The sequence below is a fragment of the Pezoporus occidentalis genome, unplaced genomic scaffold, assembly GCF_034315485.1.
Source record: "Pezoporus occidentalis ecotype Australia unplaced genomic scaffold, CSIRO_AGI_Poc_V1 ctg201, whole genome shotgun sequence".
NCBI lineage: Eukaryota > Metazoa > Chordata > Aves > Psittaciformes > Psittacidae > Pezoporus > Pezoporus occidentalis.
In genome coordinates this window covers 739703-757252 of record NW_026913868.1, presented here as the reverse complement: position 1 = coordinate 757252, position 17550 = coordinate 739703, and the positions used below count along the sequence as shown (strand labels likewise).

General features: G+C 45.4%; 1 protein-coding gene across 1 annotated transcript in view; it reads right to left on the bottom strand.

Annotated features, from left to right (window-relative positions):
• The window catches only part of ELP3 (elongator acetyltransferase complex subunit 3), a 96219-nt gene that overhangs the window by 3360 nt on the left and 75309 nt on the right, over window positions 1-17550 (bottom strand). The window lies entirely within an intron of this gene.

The window sequence follows — 17550 nt, the reverse complement described above, 5'->3', positions numbered from 1 at the left end:
TGCTTGCAAATGGCTCTCCAGGAACCGAACAGGCAGCATCTCTTGTGCAAGGAGTGACTGGGTGCAGCTGGTAACCCCTTCCTGCCCATTCACTGCTGCAGCAATTTACCCATTGCTGCTTTGACAGATTTGTTTAAGATAGCCCTAATTATTTCCTGAATGCAAGCTACAATTGCTTCTGAGTGGCTTAAACACCACAGTTCCAGGCAAGTCCCCATCCAACTTCCTAGAGAAGAATTATATTAATTTAAAGTACCAAAAAGACACCTGAAACCCAGACCTGAGATGTCCTTAGCATGACCAGCAGGTCGAGGGAGGTGATTCTCCTTCTCTGCTCTGCTCTAGTGAGACCCCACCTTGCAGCTCTCTGTCTAGCTCTGAGGGCCTCCAATGCAAGGAGGACACGGACAAGAGGGTATGTCTTTAAACTGACAAGAGGGGAGATTTAGGTTAAATATTACGAAGAAGTTCTTCCCTGTGAGGGTGCTGAGGCCCTGGCACAGGCTGCCCATAGAAGCTGTGGCTGCCCCATCCCTGGCAGTGTTCAAGACCAGGTTGGACAGAGCTTGGAACAACCTGGTCTAGTAGGAGGTGTTCCAGTCTGTGAGTTTTAAGGTCCCTTCCAGCCCAAACCATTCTGTGGTTCTGTGATGTCCTCCTGCCCCTCACTCCAGCTGAAGCTGGGAAGAAATTGAAAACCCACAAAGAACCTCAAACTAGGGAACACCTGGGCAAATTTACTTCAAAGTACTTGCAAAGCCCCTGTGACATTGCAGCGGAGCACCATTCTCAACTAAAAGTGATGCCATGGTTTAGGGTGAGGTGTTCCTGCTCATGGCAGGGGGTTGGAACTAGATGATCTTAAGGTCCTTTCCAACCCTAACTATTCTAGGATTCTATGAAAAACATCCCAAGGGGATCTCAAATTCACTCAGATGAAGCTTGAACCTGAAGCCAAGTAAAAACCCAAGCCCACTGTGCACATGTCCACTTCCTTCTTTGTGAGCTTTTCCCGGGAGGGTTGGGATCTCTGACCCGGAGTAAATAACCTATCATCTTTAGCAGTATCTTGCCTAAAAAATGTCCTCTGGGTTCCCTAGAAGAGATGCTGGGGGATGACATATGGCTTTTGGCAGTAAAACAGCAAAGCCACCCATCAATGGCCCAGAACAACTTGGTTCCAAGGACTAGTGAAATCTAAAGCTGAAGAGGACCCCTCTTGAAGTTAAAGGACAACTGAGTACTTTGGCTGATGTTTTTAAAAACACCTTGATCAGAGTTATTTAACATTCCCCCTTTTTTTCCTAAAGCACTTGGGAAACATATGGATTTTAAAGAAGGGAGGTTAGGTTGCGTCAGAGCATCCGAGTGCAGTCTCCATTAATCTCTGAGCTGTTAAGTGGCACTACTTAAGTGCCAACTCTTCCTCATTTGAGGGCAATGGGTTCAATCCATTAACAAGAATGATGATGCAGTTGGCCAGCCCTGTGCCCCAGGGGTCCCACACTGGCACTTCGCAAAGCATCTTGGTCATCATCTCAGCCCTGCTTACGAGTAACTTCTTGCATAAAATTACTGTCCTGCAAGAGGAAGGTCTTCCACGAAGAGGAAGTCTCAAGCTGAGGGCTGCATGTAAAGATACAGCATGGTTTCCCTGCTACCTAGATCTAACTTGGGATGTCTCGTGAGCTCCAGAGCTGCAGGAATGTTTTCTAGGCAAGAGGCTTCTGAAGGTAAAAGCTCTCCCCAAGACACCTGTGTTTGGTTTGTGTGGTGAGGTTTTGACAGCACGGGGGCTACAGGGATGGCTTCTGTCAGAAGCTGCCAGAAGCTTCCCCCATGTCCAACAGAGCCAATGCCAGCTGGCTCCAAGATGGACCCACCTCTGACCAAGGCTGAGCCCATCAGTGACTGTGGCAATGCCTCTGGGATAATGTATTTTAAAAGGGTAAAAAGTTACTGAGCAGGAGCAAATTCAGCTGCAGAGAGGAGTGAGAACATGTGACAGGAACAGCCCTGCAGACCCTAAGGTCAGTGAAGAAGAAGAGGAAGAGATGCTCCAGGTGCTGGAGCAAAGATTACCCTGCAACTCGTGGTACCGCCCATGGTGAGGCAAGCTGTCCCCCTGCTCATGGTGTCTCTGCCCATGGCAAGGGGTTGGAACTAGATGAGCTTTGAGGTTTCTTCCAACCCAACCCATTCTGTGGAAATGCCACACTTTAAGCACTGCTAAACGGAATAAAAGATTTGTAGGACACTAATAACTGCCTGTAACTCATGCAGAAGGAATCCATTCTCACAGACCTTTCAATTATCACAACTTTGTATGGATGAAAAGTCAAAAAAAACCCCAAAGTCACAAAACTATGCTGCTGGCTTCTGATCCCAAGCAGAATACCACCATGCAGTCCTAAAAAATCAGCGCAATAGCTATTAAAACAATATGCTGTTTCACCTGCTCACAAGCCATTCTGGGGGAAAATGCTGAAGAAGAGACTTACAATGCCCAGCATGCTCTCAATACTTGCCCATTAAGCATACCTGAAAGGAAGGGCTCAATAGCACCGGTTCTCTTCCCAAGGTTTTGCTGCTCTAATTTACAGCAAACATACCACAGAGCTGGTGGGACCTGTTCAGGCAGCTCTTCACGCTGCTCCAAGTCACACTGCTGCTTTCCATTGGGAAGACACATCATCCAAGAAATATCACAAAAGAGGTATCACGCAGGAGTGGACAAGTAAGGTCAAAAGCTGGCTCAAGAAGCTTTTTGAGTTTTCAAGCCTGAATTTGCTGCATTCCTCATTCTGGTTCTTTAAAACGGGGTTTTAAATTATACATATCCCATCTCAAGCTGTGCAGGAGAGCTTAGTCTGAACTCCGCAAAGCAGATTTCACCCAGCCACTTCCAGATTCACCAATGGTGATTCGGTTGAAGGGCAGGGGCTCTGATCACACTAGCCTGGATAGAAACCTGTGGCCAGGGGCCAGCTGAGGCTTTTTGGAAGTGTCCCTCATCGCGATCTTCAAATGAGACAACCTCTGGCAACAGCTGCTGGTGTATTTAATTACCTTTTGCTCTCTTCTTTTGGAAGCATCTGAATAATGGTGAAGCCTACTGATAAATCCCCAAACCTGGCTGTTGACTGTAACATTTAAACCTCAAAATTAATTAAATACATTTAAAAAGTCTGCCTGTAGCAGGGGATGGAGAAAAGTGACCACAGTTTCGGGGTTAAACACTCTTCGAGCCCAGCAGGATGGCAGAAATCAGATTTCATTGCCCATGCGCAGCAACCCCTGCCTGTGACCTTTTTCATGCAGAACCAATAAATCCACCCTTCTGACTCAGCCCTGCCACACAGAAATACTGCGATGCAGCATCTGAGGCTGAGTATCCTCAAAGATTTCTCCACCACGGCTCACTAGTCCCAGAATTAAGTGAAAATGAGACATTTTTCAGGATCATTAAAGAACTACTAATAGTTCATAAAATTTCCATAGCAGAGACTTACTGAGGCACACGAGAGACTTATCTCTATGCAGGCCTCCACATCTTTCTGCAGTGACTAAAGTCTTCTCTGAAGATGCACAGCCAAGGCATATCATGTTTTGCAGCTTCCTTCCCCCTCAAAATACTTTTCAGAAGCAGTTAGCAGGGCCCTGTGTGCTGGGCAGTGAGCCTCAGTCAGCTGAACTTCCCAAACTGCTTTTATCTATTAACTTGTTGGCTGCAATTCTGGTGATAACAAAGCCTTTCCATTTTTTTTTTGGGGGGGAGTAACTACCTGGCTCAGTGATTTGCCTCACGAAGGGACAGCCCTGGACTCTGTGCAGACACCCAGATCATCTGGGTAGGACCTCTGGCAAATAGGACTGTCCTTCAAGGGTGCTGAGAAAAGGATTTGTGACTAGTGCAGGCAACAGGAGAGGGTGATGCTACATTCACCAAAGTGGTATAGACTTCACCTGGAATGAGCAGTGAGTCTCAAGTTGGCTGCAGTGGTTTGGGATGGCCACGGCTGCTTAATTTGGTATCACAAAGGATGTTCCTCCCTTGGCTGCTCTGTTGCTGTGTGTACAGCCATGCCCTGTGAGGGGAATGCTCTGCCACAGTTGGAATATAGTTTTGTGGTTTTGAAAAGGCACAGAGAAGGAAGCAACAAATGCTTCTGCAGTCACCCACAGTGCTTCCATGGACATCAATAAAACCCAGCGATGGCAAAGAGCCAGGCAGAAAGCCTGGAAGCTGCTGCTGCCATGGGACAGACCATAAACATCTGTGTTTTCAACACAGCTAGAAAAGTGAAGAAAGAAAACAAGAGCTCTGAGAGAATCTCCTTGGCCTCCAAGCGTGTCCCCCATGATCAGACCAAGGCTGCCAAAGCATTAAGAGGACTCAAAGGCCATCATTCAGAAATCACAAAGTCACATTTTAAAGTCCCTCAAGATATGGACTGGGTGACTTGGAGCCTGATGTCAGTGGCGAGTGAGCAAACAGAACCCTCTTTTTACCACAGGTCTTGTTGGAGACTCAGGCTACTAAAAGAGAAGTTTTAGGAGATTTTTAATACTCCTCGCTTTGACCCCCACCAAGTCCAAGAAGAAACCTCACCAGCTGTCCAACAAGTGCCTTCTGAAACCCACCGCTATCCAAAACCTCAACTCTGTGCAGGACTTCAAACAAAGCCAACACTGACTGGAGGTTGGCAGCCACTTGGGCAAGTGTTCAGATCTAGCGGGGGAGCAGGCCCTTGCTCTTACAGTTGGCAGAACCTGTTTGTATGAGGAAGGGTCAAAACTAGTGTTCCAGATCCATAACGGCAGTAGGAAAATAACATTTTCTTGTCTCTTGTGTACTGGATACTGGCTGAAAAACCACATATTGCATTTCTGCGCTGATGCACGAGTTAAGAATGTAGAGCAGAACCATCCACAACCTCCAATGAGTTTGCTTTGGCATTTATGCTTTTCACAGTGCTGAATTTTATCTTCAGGGAAAACATGAGGCTGTCTCATGTGAATCCCTACCAACCAACCGCCAAGAACGGTAACAATGGGGGAAAAAGCAAAGGACTGGAGATAACCAAAAAGCCTTATCGACACTGAGGAAACAGAAAACAACAATATTCTTAACACTGCTGAGAAAACCTGGGCACATCAGAGCACTCAGCAAAAAGTTATTAATTTAAGAAACCAAGGAACAATCCTTACATCTATCCCTGAAGCACAGCTTTTTATTTTTTTTTAAGGATTAGATAATTGGCATTCATTTCCTGACAGTTCCTAAAGATACTGGGAGATAAAAATCCTCTGAAAATTACAAGGAGAGGCTTTAGGAAATGTTACCCAGTATCTTACAAATTATGATGCACCCGATTTTCAAATCCATCTAGACAAAAAGCTCACACATGTTCACTTTTCTTTTAAAACAGCAGATTCTGTGCAGAATTACTGAGCACTACTAGAACTCTGGCAGCCATCAGAAAACATAATCCAGGCAATGTGAACGGAAAACAGAAATATGTTTTGGGTTTTTTATAAAGATAAATGAAAATATTTTGATTTCATAAATCTGCTGTTAAAATCAGAGCACTGGAAACTCTTTTTGAGGTTGTTTTGCACCCGTAGGCACGTCGCAGCGCCAGGGTCTGAAGCACCAGGGTCTAAAGCCAGGGTCTGAAGTCTCCCAGTGGAGAGACTCCCCCAACGTGTTTCAACAGCCTCTGGAGGGACTAAACAGCAGGATGGGAGAGTTCAGTGTTTCACGACCTCCTCCTGCTGCATCAACCACAAACAGCTAATTAGTGATGCAGTTAAAGATATGTCTAAATCCCAGCTCCATGTACTTACATGATTGTTAATATTGCTGCATGTGAAGCATTCCATAATCGTTTTGCTAGTAAGGGCTAAAGGAGTAGCAGAATCAAACCTACAAACAGCAACCGTGCCTGACCTGTATTTAGTCTGTGTGTGGCTGTTTGCTGGACCAGGAAGAGAAATCCACATGCAAAAGCCTCTGTTTTTTTCTCTCAAATACAAGTTGTGCTTCCTTCCCACCCGGATTGCTCTCCAGAGATTTCACATTACTGTTTTCACAACACCTTTGTCTAGCAGGGAGGGACTGTCATCGCCCTGGCCCCGGAGAAAAGCCAAGATCCCAGCAGCTGGGTAATTCATCTGAAATCACAAAGCAAGTCTGCGATAAAAAAGAGGTTTGAAGCCTGGGTCTCCCTCCATCAGCTCAACAATTCACTTTGCTACTGCAAAACACTGATGGCCTTTTGGATTTGAAATCGGATTAGTTTTGAAGCCATGACCCACAAGCTGAAAGCCTTGAATATCCCCAGCCTCCCCCCAAAATCCAATCCCTGCTCTGTTTAAATTCACTCCGGATTTACCGCACACACAAAGAGATGCAGCCTCTGACAGAGCTGAGCCTTCCTCCAACTCATGGCCAGCTCCTGGGTTTGATGAATAAAAATGAAGGAAGAAACCACACTACATAAACAGCACAGGAGACGTTTAACTCTCCCCTTTGCAACTTACTCTTTACATGCTACAGATTAACTTAACTCAGTTTATATCTAGGATGGTTTGGCATGGTCTATGATCTGACCAATTTGATAAAGATTTCCTTCACCTTTTGAATCTCCCACATGAAAGGCAGCATCCCTCATTTATCACAGGATCATGGAATCACATAATCGTTTGTGTTGGGAGGGACCTTGAAGTTCATCCAGTTCCAAGCCTCCTGCCACAGCAGGGACACCTTCCACTAGACCAGGTTGCTCCAAGCCCTGTCCAACCTGGCCTTGAACACTGCCAGGGATGGGGCAGCCACAACTTCTCTGGGCAGCCTGTGCCAGGGCCTCAGCACCCTCACAGAGAAGAACTTCTGCCTAAGATCTCATCTCAATCTCCCCTCTGTCAGGTTAAAGCCATTCCCCCTTGTTCTGTCCCTACAGGCCCTTGTCCAAAGCCCCTCTCCAGCTTTCTTGTCAAAAGCCCCTTTAGGCACTGGAAGTTGCTCTAAGGTCTCTGTGGAGCATTCCCTTCTCCAGGCTAAACAAGGCCAGCTCTCTCAGTCTGTCTCCATAGCAGAGGTGCTCCAGCCCTCAGAGCATCTTCATGGCCTCCTTTGGACTCACTCCAACAGCTCCATGCCCTTCTTATGTTGGTTCCCCAGAGCTGGACACAGGACTGTGGTGGGGGGTCTCACCAGAGCGGAGCAGAGGGAGAGAATCCCCTCCCTCGACCTGCTGGTCACACTGCTGGTGATGCAGCCCAGGACACGGTTGGTTTTTGGGCTACAAGTGCACACTGCTGGGTCATGGTGAGCTTCTCATTGACCAACAGCTTCAGTCCTTTCAACCAACCATCTGTTATCTAGCAAATGAGGTTCCCACATGCACTCCCGGTTCAGCCTGACCTCCCCCCATTCCCAGGTACATAGGGAGCCTCAGCAATTACTTTAGGGGAACCACCTCAACTTTAAAGGTTAACATGATCTCTGATGAATCCTTCTGTAACAGAGCAGTGACACTGATTCACAAGCAATCTCAAGGAACATTTGGGGACACTGGCTTTGGAGGCCAGTTCTAATTTGCTGGGGTAGGTCTGTCAAACACCAAAACCAGTTTAACAGGGCAAGTTTCTGCAGTGACACTACAGGATGGGAGCCTGGTGTGCCCAAGTGCTCTGCAGGGTACAGCAACACCAGCCACACTGAGGAAAGGTTGTAAGGATTATGGTATCTTCACAGAATGATTTAGTAAACTGCTTATGAAAGAAAGCAGATATACCATATTTACTCCTATCCTGTCACATGCAGAATTCATGTGCTGGTGAAGGTGCAAAGCTAACAAGGAAAACCAGAGCAAAAGCTTTATCATATTAACTAATGGATCACATGGGGATTTTCTGATTCATTCTTAAGGCCAAATCTCAAACCCAATTCTGTCACCGGTAACTTTTTTCTTACTTTTTTTTTTAAAAAAAACAAAAAACAAAAAATCCACAAACAATTAAATTAATGGTAGAATTAAATAACTGATTTTATAGCATTCAGCTTTTGGGGTGCCTCTCAGCACACAGGAGATGCCCTGGCTAGAACTGATTTTTAAATGGCAAGTCTGCAGGTAAGACCCATCCTAGAGCTTCCAGATGGTGAGATTACATCTCATTGATCTCTTTACTGTAGAAGCAATATTTCATTAATGACTACACAAACCTGCCCAAAGGCAGCTGCACTGAAAGCATCCGCTGTCAGGAGAGAGGAAGCCACCACACCAACGCTGCCTTTAACTGTGACAGATGAAGCCAGAGCTGACAGATCTTCTGATTCTAGACCAAGCAAAATTAAACATTTAAGAGCTAATACCGTAACTTCTCTCACACTTTAACAAAGAGCTGCCATTGGTGTGGCTGCTGGGCATTGAGAGAGACAGGGACAATGAAATGTGTCTGCTACACAACCCCAGATTTGTGAAGTTAAGTGTTTGTGAGATTTTAGATCTACAGGCTATGGAATGTCTCGAGGCTTCTTCCAGAGATGGTTGCTGGAATAGCCAGTAAGGTATTACTGAGAGACTGGGGGTTTAGGATGACTCACAGAGCATGTGAGGCATTCATGATCGATTTTCTTTCTTATGGGCTATGAGATTTTAAATGCCAACAAAGAAACACTCAGCGATCCCGAGAGCGAGCCTTCCAGCCATTAAACCATCAGTGTCCCCATGCATCTGCCTCATCAGAGAATCACACAATGGAACGGGCTGGAAGGCACCTTAAAGCTCATCTAGTTTAAACCCCCTGTCACAGGCAGGGACACCTTCCACTAGACCAGGTTGCTCCAAGCCCTGTCCAACCTGGCCTTGAACACTGCCAGGGATGGGGCAGCCACCACTTCCCTGAGCAACCGGTGTCAGTGCCTTACCACCCTCATCATAAAAATACAGCACATGGCCTCAGGAATTTGTTCCAGTACGTGTCCAGGGCCAGAAGACAGGAGGCAGAAACCAGCCTTTTCTTCTGAACTTTCCCCTCTCACTCATCAGAAAGAGATCATTAAGCATTATAAATTTGACGTCTCTGTACCAAAGAACAACTTTAAAGGTTCCTACAGATCTACAGTTTAATAGTGCAGATTGCTACATCAGATGTTAATGACTTCTGGTGAGTAAAAGTAATGTGAGCAAACTGCAGAAAGACCCCAAGATCCCTGCCATGTGTTCCTGTAAGCGATAGGCATGCTCAGGAGCCTGCAGGTGATTATCATATGTTATTAAGAAAAAAGCATCAAAACGCTAAAATAAATAATTATGATAGTTAAAAAGAAGTACAAATTACTGAGCAGAGGAAAATCCTTTACAATCTCTTCTCAGTTTTGCATGTGCTTGTGTCAGCAAATTGCTGACAGGGCTCCCACAAGTTCATGTGCTCGTGGGGACCCAGCAGCAATGCAAGCGGAGAGGGTCACTCGAACATCAATTCTGTCTGCATCCTTGCAGTGCAAGGAGGTCCTGAAAAGGCTACAGTGTGGCAAATAATGAATTAATACAGTGAACATAAGTTAATACTAGTTACCGTCTCACTTCCAAATTTTGCAGACAACACCCCTCACCTGCTGTGCAGAAATACTGTTCAGCTTAGCTCTGAACTGAGCACACGGTTAATGAGGACTGTGCATGCTATGGGCCATTTTTCTCCGGCTCTTCCCCAGCTACTCGACTTTCTGATGATGTGGCTAATGAAGCGGGCCCACGACTCTTGACATCACCTGATCCTCCATGCCTACCATTCAGAAATCCATCCTGCCTTCCCATCACCACCTTCAGCCTCAGTGCACTCAGACGTGAAACATCCCTGGCCTGTGTCCATGTTAATTTTCTACTTGACAGAACACAAATAGAAGCCTGGTCTGGGGGAAAACTGATCATCTTGCCGCATAGTAATTAGCTTATAGGAAAAAACGGCAGCAGTGCCAGACTTCCACAGCGCCGTGATAAGGCTGCTACGTCACCAGGATGGAGTGAGGCTATGGTGAGATCTCGCTGCAGGGAGGAATTAAACTACTGCTTCAGAAGATGAGGCATGCTGGTGCGGGTTTGGCTGCGGTTCCAGACACCTCTTCGGTCTTGGGAGTAAATTATCAATGAGGCTCATTTAAAGGCGCCAAAATGCCTGCACTTGTAAGAAGAAAGGAAAGGGTGCTTATGAACGGACCTCAGTGCATTCATTGAACAGGGCAAGCACCTGTGACAGGGGAATTCAGTCTCTTCCCGCATCTCCCCAAACAAGCATCTTCTGTGCAGAGATAAGGAGACAATTTTGTTGGTACAAGCCAAGCTAGTCTGCTTTTCTGATGCCAGCATAAACAGGTAACGCTGACAGACGTCACAGCAGATACTGCAGCCGAAAAAAAACTCTTCCGTGCAAGAGCACTGTATTTATAGAGCTAGCTTTTAGCGTTTGACAAGTAATTTGTGGTCTTACAGTGCATAAATATTTGGTCTGTGCACTCCTGATCCTTGCCCTTGGAGCAGCCGGCAGCTTTACCAACAGTATCTCAGCTTTCAGATGCACTAAAGAAAGGAGGTGGCTACCTGCTGCAACCAGCGCGCTCATCAAGGACAAGCAGTAAGATGCCAACCTTTTAGGGACAACATGACAGTAGATTTAGAAAAGATAGTACGAAGAAGTTCTTCCCTGGAGGGTGGTGAGGCCCTGGCACAGGCTGCCCAGAGAAGCTGTGTCTGCCCCATCCCTGGCAGTGTGGCAGGTTGGACAGGGCTTTGAGCAACCTGGTCCAAGGAAGGTGTTCCCACCCATGGCAGGGGGTTGGAACTGGATGAGCTTTAAGATCCCTTCCAACCCAAACCATTTCGTGATTCTATGGTAACGGCGCTGTCCATCTCCTTTGGCAGCCGATTTAGGCTAAGTAGCTAGGGACAGAGACAGCTATTCAGTGTATGTTCAGTTCCTCTGTGGTGAATAAAGGGAATACTCAGTGGTAGCTTCACCTTACCTTCAGACAAGAATCCAGGCTATGGAGGTAAGATAAGCCACTTTGTGTCATGGCTAAATGCCACTGATACTGAGACCACCAACCTTTCTATGTCCCCAGAAAGTGAAGTTTGAGGCAGCTGCATATGCCAGCAGTGTAAAGTTTAGAGGAAATTGGCTTTCACACACTGAGAACATGTGGAGGGTATAGGGAGGCAGTGGTGAATAGTAAAACTAGGCTTTGGAGATGGTAACATCAAAAAATCCACGTGTAAAGCCAGTGCCTATCCCTGGGACAGGAGGAGACATACCCTTTAAAAAAAAAATACCCAAACAAACTACAAGAACAGTGATGTTAAATGTGGAGTCAAAGCAAGATATTTTGGTGCCAGGACAGGATGTCAGTTTGGCACAAACCCAACACTTCTCACAAAGAGGAACAAGAGATTCAGGACTTGGCAAGGAGCTAGAAAAGCGTAACAGCCCAGTGTGTACTCAGAGCCAGGAGGAGTGCAGTGTAAAGCCAGGCTGCCTGGGTGTAGCAAGCTCTGACAAGTGGATGTCTCGCACTCAGTTATTGCTAAGCTGTGTGTCAGCAGGGACTGGTCAGAGCTACTTGGGGATCAGGCAGTTGTGCTCCAAGTCTTCAATGTAGAGGCATGAAAGCCACAAAGCACATCCAGGAATGACAGCAGCAGTTGAGCAGATCCCTTTGGTGGCTCGGTGCCTGGCTGTGATGCTTTCTTCCTCCCTGGACGAGCATGTGGGCTTTGGCCAGTGGTGCTGGGCACTTCCACGGGCACCAAGTCCTCACAAGTGTGAGGACCGTGTGTGTGCTGCTATGCAGTCACTCACACCGTTCTGTCTCTGCAGATGTGCTGATTACAGCCTCTCTCCTGATTTCCTAGATTGCTGTAATAGATGATGCACTCATTAGAGCAACACAAATATCTGGGATGGGAACCCACTCAAAACTGCCCCTGCATACACATTATTTAAGTTCACAAAGGTTAATTTAAAAGGAGGCAGGGAAGCATTTCTGCCACGTGTTTTTCAGCATTGTGTGTAGCTACTGTACTTTAAAAGAGAAGGTCATCAGTCGTGTCGTTTTATTGCTCAGGTGCTTCAAGTAACTGTAAAGCACTGACTCAAATCGCTTCAATCATTGTTATTGCCAAAGGTAACCGCCCAAATCAGAGTATGACACTGGAACAATTGAGTTGCTGGTTAGAGGAAACACAAAGGATCCACAATGCATGAATTTCTTTAAGAACATCCAGTCAGGAGCTTTATGCTTCTGTCTTTTAGGAGGGGGAGGACCCAGGACTTCCAGCATTTCAGAATTCATTATGTTACATTTCACATGCTCATCACTGGTGCTATATTAAAGAAACAGTTTAAAGTACTTGCTACAGATTTAGGGTCAGAAGGGATTAATTATGGGATGTCAAGCAACAAAGTCCAAACAATAGCAATGGGAGCCCTCAAGGAGAAAACAGGAAAGGCTTTAACAGAGGACTGTCCTTTATCCATGTTTACCTAGTTCAAAGGATTACTCTTTCCAAGCTCAAGATACAATGGTGGGGCAGTGCAACTAACCCCTCTAAAGCTCACAGAAAAGGGATGGGGAGAGAAGTTTATCAGCTGTTGCAGGCAGGCAGACTGGCAAGACAGAAAAATCCCTCGAGGGCTATCAGACACAAAGGCACCCTCTCTGACTATAGAAGTCCTTGGGCAACGAACAGCTGGAGGCTGAGATGATGTCTGCACGCTTACTGGATATTTGCTCCCTCCTGCAGACACCCAGCATTGGCAGTGTCAGAAATGACACATTGATCTGACCTGCTGCAGCCTACTCACATTCTTTGGCAGAGGCAGAGTCTGAAGCAAATACAATGCAAGCTGGGCTAAATGACAACAGGCACGAGGGCTGCATTGTATTTACACAGCAGGAGTAACTCCTAAAGGGGACCCTGGCAAGTGCTGACACCTACGGACTGCAAAATGCAGGGGACAGCCTCAAAAGAGAGCTAAAAACGTCCCATCCCAAACAGAAAGAAATACAGGTCTGTAGGCTGAATGGTAGAAGAGGAGTGGAAGGGAAAGCTTCTTTAGGGACTGGAGTATCGTCATCCTACCAAAAGGAGAGAAAACCCTGAATACAGAATTCAAACATCAGCTACTGACAAAAAGGAAGAAGCAATTATAAATTCAGCAAGCTTATGAGCCATCCACAAACCTCAAACACCAAGGTTTCTTACATTTTCAGTGCCTGATGACTTTTGGACATCAGAGGAGTAACATGTTTAAAATTATTTCAGTGTAATTTAGGTTTGGGGGCTTTTTTTTAAAGGGAAAAAAAGATGCAAATTCAAAGCAGGTACAAGTGAAAGAAGAAAAAACAGAACAAAACACCCACCACAGCACAAAACCAACAAAAGGCGAAGAAAACACACATGCAATTACAAATGCTGGAAAATGGAAAAACAGATATTTCAGATCAGACCTCCCCAGAGCTCTGAATAATGGAGTGATGCCTCCAGGGTCTACCATTCAGCTACCCAAGCCTGCATACTAATATACTACTCACATCAGAAGGGTAGAAAGGCACCACTCATGCAGAAAATTACCTTAAATGAGCAATGACTTCATGATAAAAAAGCCACTCACTTTTTTACTTTGCTCTTTGATTTAGGGGGGGAGGACACCGCCTCCCTACTGCTAAGGAGCAGGCAGCATACTTCTGTCTCTGTGCTTAAACCAAGAGGCAGGCCACAAAACCACCTTGTTATTGTGACTATTTAGTTCTGGTTGGTTTAGTCAAATGTCCAGAGATGAGACTGCACCTCTGGGGGGAAGCATGTACCTTAGCAATCTTAGTATCCGGGGTCCAATGCATGCAGGATCACTAGCATCCAAGCTGTAAACAGAGCTGAGAATCCGCACAGTGGCAATCCACGAGGTATAACTACAGCATAACGCACAATGAGAAACCAGAGTACGTACGGCGGATATCATTTCCCATCCCACTGGTACCCTAATCACTCCATGTGCTGCCAGAATCCAAAATGCCCTTCCAACCTGGCTTGCAAATGCTCATTTTCCCTTACTGGTGCATTTGTCATTGACTCCAGAATTGATTAAATGCAGTTCTCCCACTGGTCCTCTTCAAATGAAGTGATATTTAACTAGACACACCATGAGGCAGCTGCGGTACAGCCTAGCTTGCCTTGTGCATCATTCCCCGGTTCATTGCCTGTGATGACTCCTGGGTGCCTGATGCAGGGGACCTGAGATTTTCCTTTGTTTGGAAGTAACCTTGCATGGTTTTAGGTACCATGATTGTAAGCAATAGTGACCCTGTTGAATCCTGCTGCATCTTTTCCCTTTTCTGTCCATAAATTAAACAACCCCAACAGAAAAGAGCCTTATGATGTTTAGAGGTTTAGCTGAACCTGCTTATTCCAAGAACAGCAGGGAGAGTAAAATGCTTTGGAAAGAGTCTGCTGGGAAACTTGCTTTATATTTTTTATTCTGGGAGCACAAACTAACGTGCTTTGAAGAAGCACAGGAACTGATGGCATTCATTTGTGCAGTCCTGGTTTGAATGTGCTTTTAAAGGAAAAACTTCACTGTCTCATGAATACCTCTGCTTGTGACATAGGGAGAGGTCCTTACCCTGCTCTGGGTAGAATGATGGCAGGCAATGAGGTGCAGAATGCTTCCCACACTGCAGGAAGAGACTGGTCGACTAGGGAGGAGTGTTAAGTCTTTTCTATAACAGGCTGCAGAGACGAACAAAGCACACTGGAGATAAGCCTGCCTTAAGCCAGAAGTAATTCTCAGCTAAGGCAGCAGTTGAAAAGCTGGACTGCAAGTGTGCATCGAATTTGGGTTATAAACACGACAAAGTTGAAACCTACAACTCAACAAACTCTACACTCAAAGGTCTGACTAAGAACAAGCTTTAAGCCCTTAACCCCTGGTGCAGCCTTGAAAATGAGGATTACCACTTGCTGGCAGTGTAAGAACAATGCCAGTCACAGAGGAAGATTCCCATGAAAGTAAATGGTATTTATTTTTAAATCCCTGCAAACTGCTATTGCTCACAGTTCTGATTCAATGCTATTTAAACTGCTGAGTATTACGAGTCACTAGGACAGAAATCACCTTTTCATTGCTATTTTAACTTCTAAATACTTCCTACCTGACCTAATTTAAGAATTGGTGGGGTTTTTTAGTTGTTTGGGTCTTACAAGCTTGGGAATAGTTTGGCTTGAGATGGGGGAAAGGGTTGCTGAGGAGGGAGGAAGCACAAAGGAGATTTCCCCACACATTCAACACCCGCTCACTATATTTGTGTAGGGTTTGTCTTACTAGATCTTCCCCTCCCCACTGTAAGGAAAGCTCTGGTGGGTGGAGACACAAAAGCCTTAACGAATCAAGACAGGTTCTCATTTTCCAAAACATGCTCAGCTGGGACAGATGCAAGACAGGTGAAAGTCTTTGGTCTGTACTATGCAGAAGTTAGGCCACACTAAATCTTTGTAAGATATCTTACGGTATATATGTATATATATATCAAAGCTTCCAACCAGAACACCCTTGCAGAATGAAGGCTGTTGCAGAAATGCCCTTGCTTAAGGACAACAATATTCCTGTTTCTACCCGTGTTGAAATCCCAGTTAACAGTATCAAGCCTGTTTTCAAAGCTGTTACATTATTAAACCTTTAAAACTGAAGTTCATTAAGAACTAGAGGATTGTACACAGCAGCTATTCCACAGCACCAATCCCCTACTCCAGATTTATCCTTGGCTTCCTCCAAATCCCCCTAATTAATTTTTTTTCAAAGGCCATCAATCTAAAGCAGACAAACATCAGAGAGTCAATTCATTAACATTCCCATATTTCCACTTATCTTGGGCCACTTCTTTTCTTATTAATAGCTACTAAGACTGGCATTTCTAAAAATAACCAACCAGTGCTGGAAGCAAAACTCCAGGGAGTCCTCCCGAGCTCCATCAATCCTTCAGCAGCATTTTGGAGTCTCGTCCTAAGGTCTCCTGAGTACACCCTGGCAGTTGGCAATCTCCAAGGCAGCCCATGAATCAACATCCTATGAACTATGAGACGCTGATTACTCAATTTATTACTTCTAGGATGACCAAAGGGCTGTTTACACGAGGAAATTAGAATACTTCAGAGTACTGTCAAATGTGCCCTGCAACCTTACTTCTGATTTATGTGTTAGTTCAGTTTCTCTCCCCTTAATGTTCCTCGTTGCAGGTGACTTTAACACTTGTATGATGCATCAGATTTACTTTTAGAAAGTTCCAAATCTCCGTTTTCTCCCTAACTGCAAAAGGCAAATGCAGGAGTAATACGGTTTCCTTAATACATGAGACAGCATGCTCAAGCAGCACCAACAGACTGGTAGATGAGTCACCAACAATTTTCTCTCTCATGGAGATACAGAAAGCAGGTGGTATTAGTTTTAATTTCTATTCACAGCCATGCGATTGTGGATTCCTGGCTGCTGCAGTACGCTTAGGAGAAAGATGTTGGGATCAGTCACCCCAATCTGATTATTATGGTCCTACTGATCTTAATCAGGAGGCAATCATGAATTACTCACTTGTTTCCCATTTACATGTTTGCATCAAGTGATTTTACAGTACTGCCTGATAAGAGAATGTAAAAATATGAACACTTCATGCTGAAATATGGCACTGACTCACTGCTGAGGGGGATGGAGTTTCAGCCCTTTTTTGAAACATGAAACAGGCAACTGCAAGACAGACACCTGACCTAACGAAGTGGATATCTGCACTTGCAGGCAAGTGAAATGATGTTTAATTAAGAATATTGACAAGGTTATATGTGGGGAGAAAGGAAGCAGAGCCAAAGGGGAAAAGATTATGCCTGAAGTCCTTTGGGGAGTCTGGACAAAGGGAAAATTTGCTCTGGCAGCTAACATACTCTGCCATAGAGGAAAGATGTTTCTAATGAGTGAGGCTCTAATGGACATACCCTGACATGGCAGGAAATGTTGAATACTACCTTGATCAGGATGGGCAGCAAATCAGGTGGACAGGAGCGAGGGGTTTCTAGTGTAACCTCACTAAAAGCAGATTAGTCATGAGGTGGCTTGCTTTCTTCCTCCGTTTCTCTCTCTCTTTCTTTCCCTTCCTTCCTTTCTTCCTTCCTCCCTCCCTTCCTTTCTTTCTCTTTCTTTCCTGTTTTTCATAACCACTCGTAACTGTATTGCCTATTTTAGATGTTGTACACACCTATTTTCATCTGAATCTGCCTTCATCTGGCTGGAGTTAAACACATTTCCAAACAGGCCATGCTTCAATCCAAGCCAGAGGCTCCTGGACCCCACCAGATTTATCCAGCTCCCCAGATTTATTCCCTAAAGGGTGAGAGGGACCCTGCCAGCTGCAGGAGATGGAGATGGGTGTCTGGCCTCACACATCTGGAAAGACAGGAAAAAAAAATCTTTTCTGTGAGGGTAGTGGGGCCCTGGCACAGGCTGCCCAGA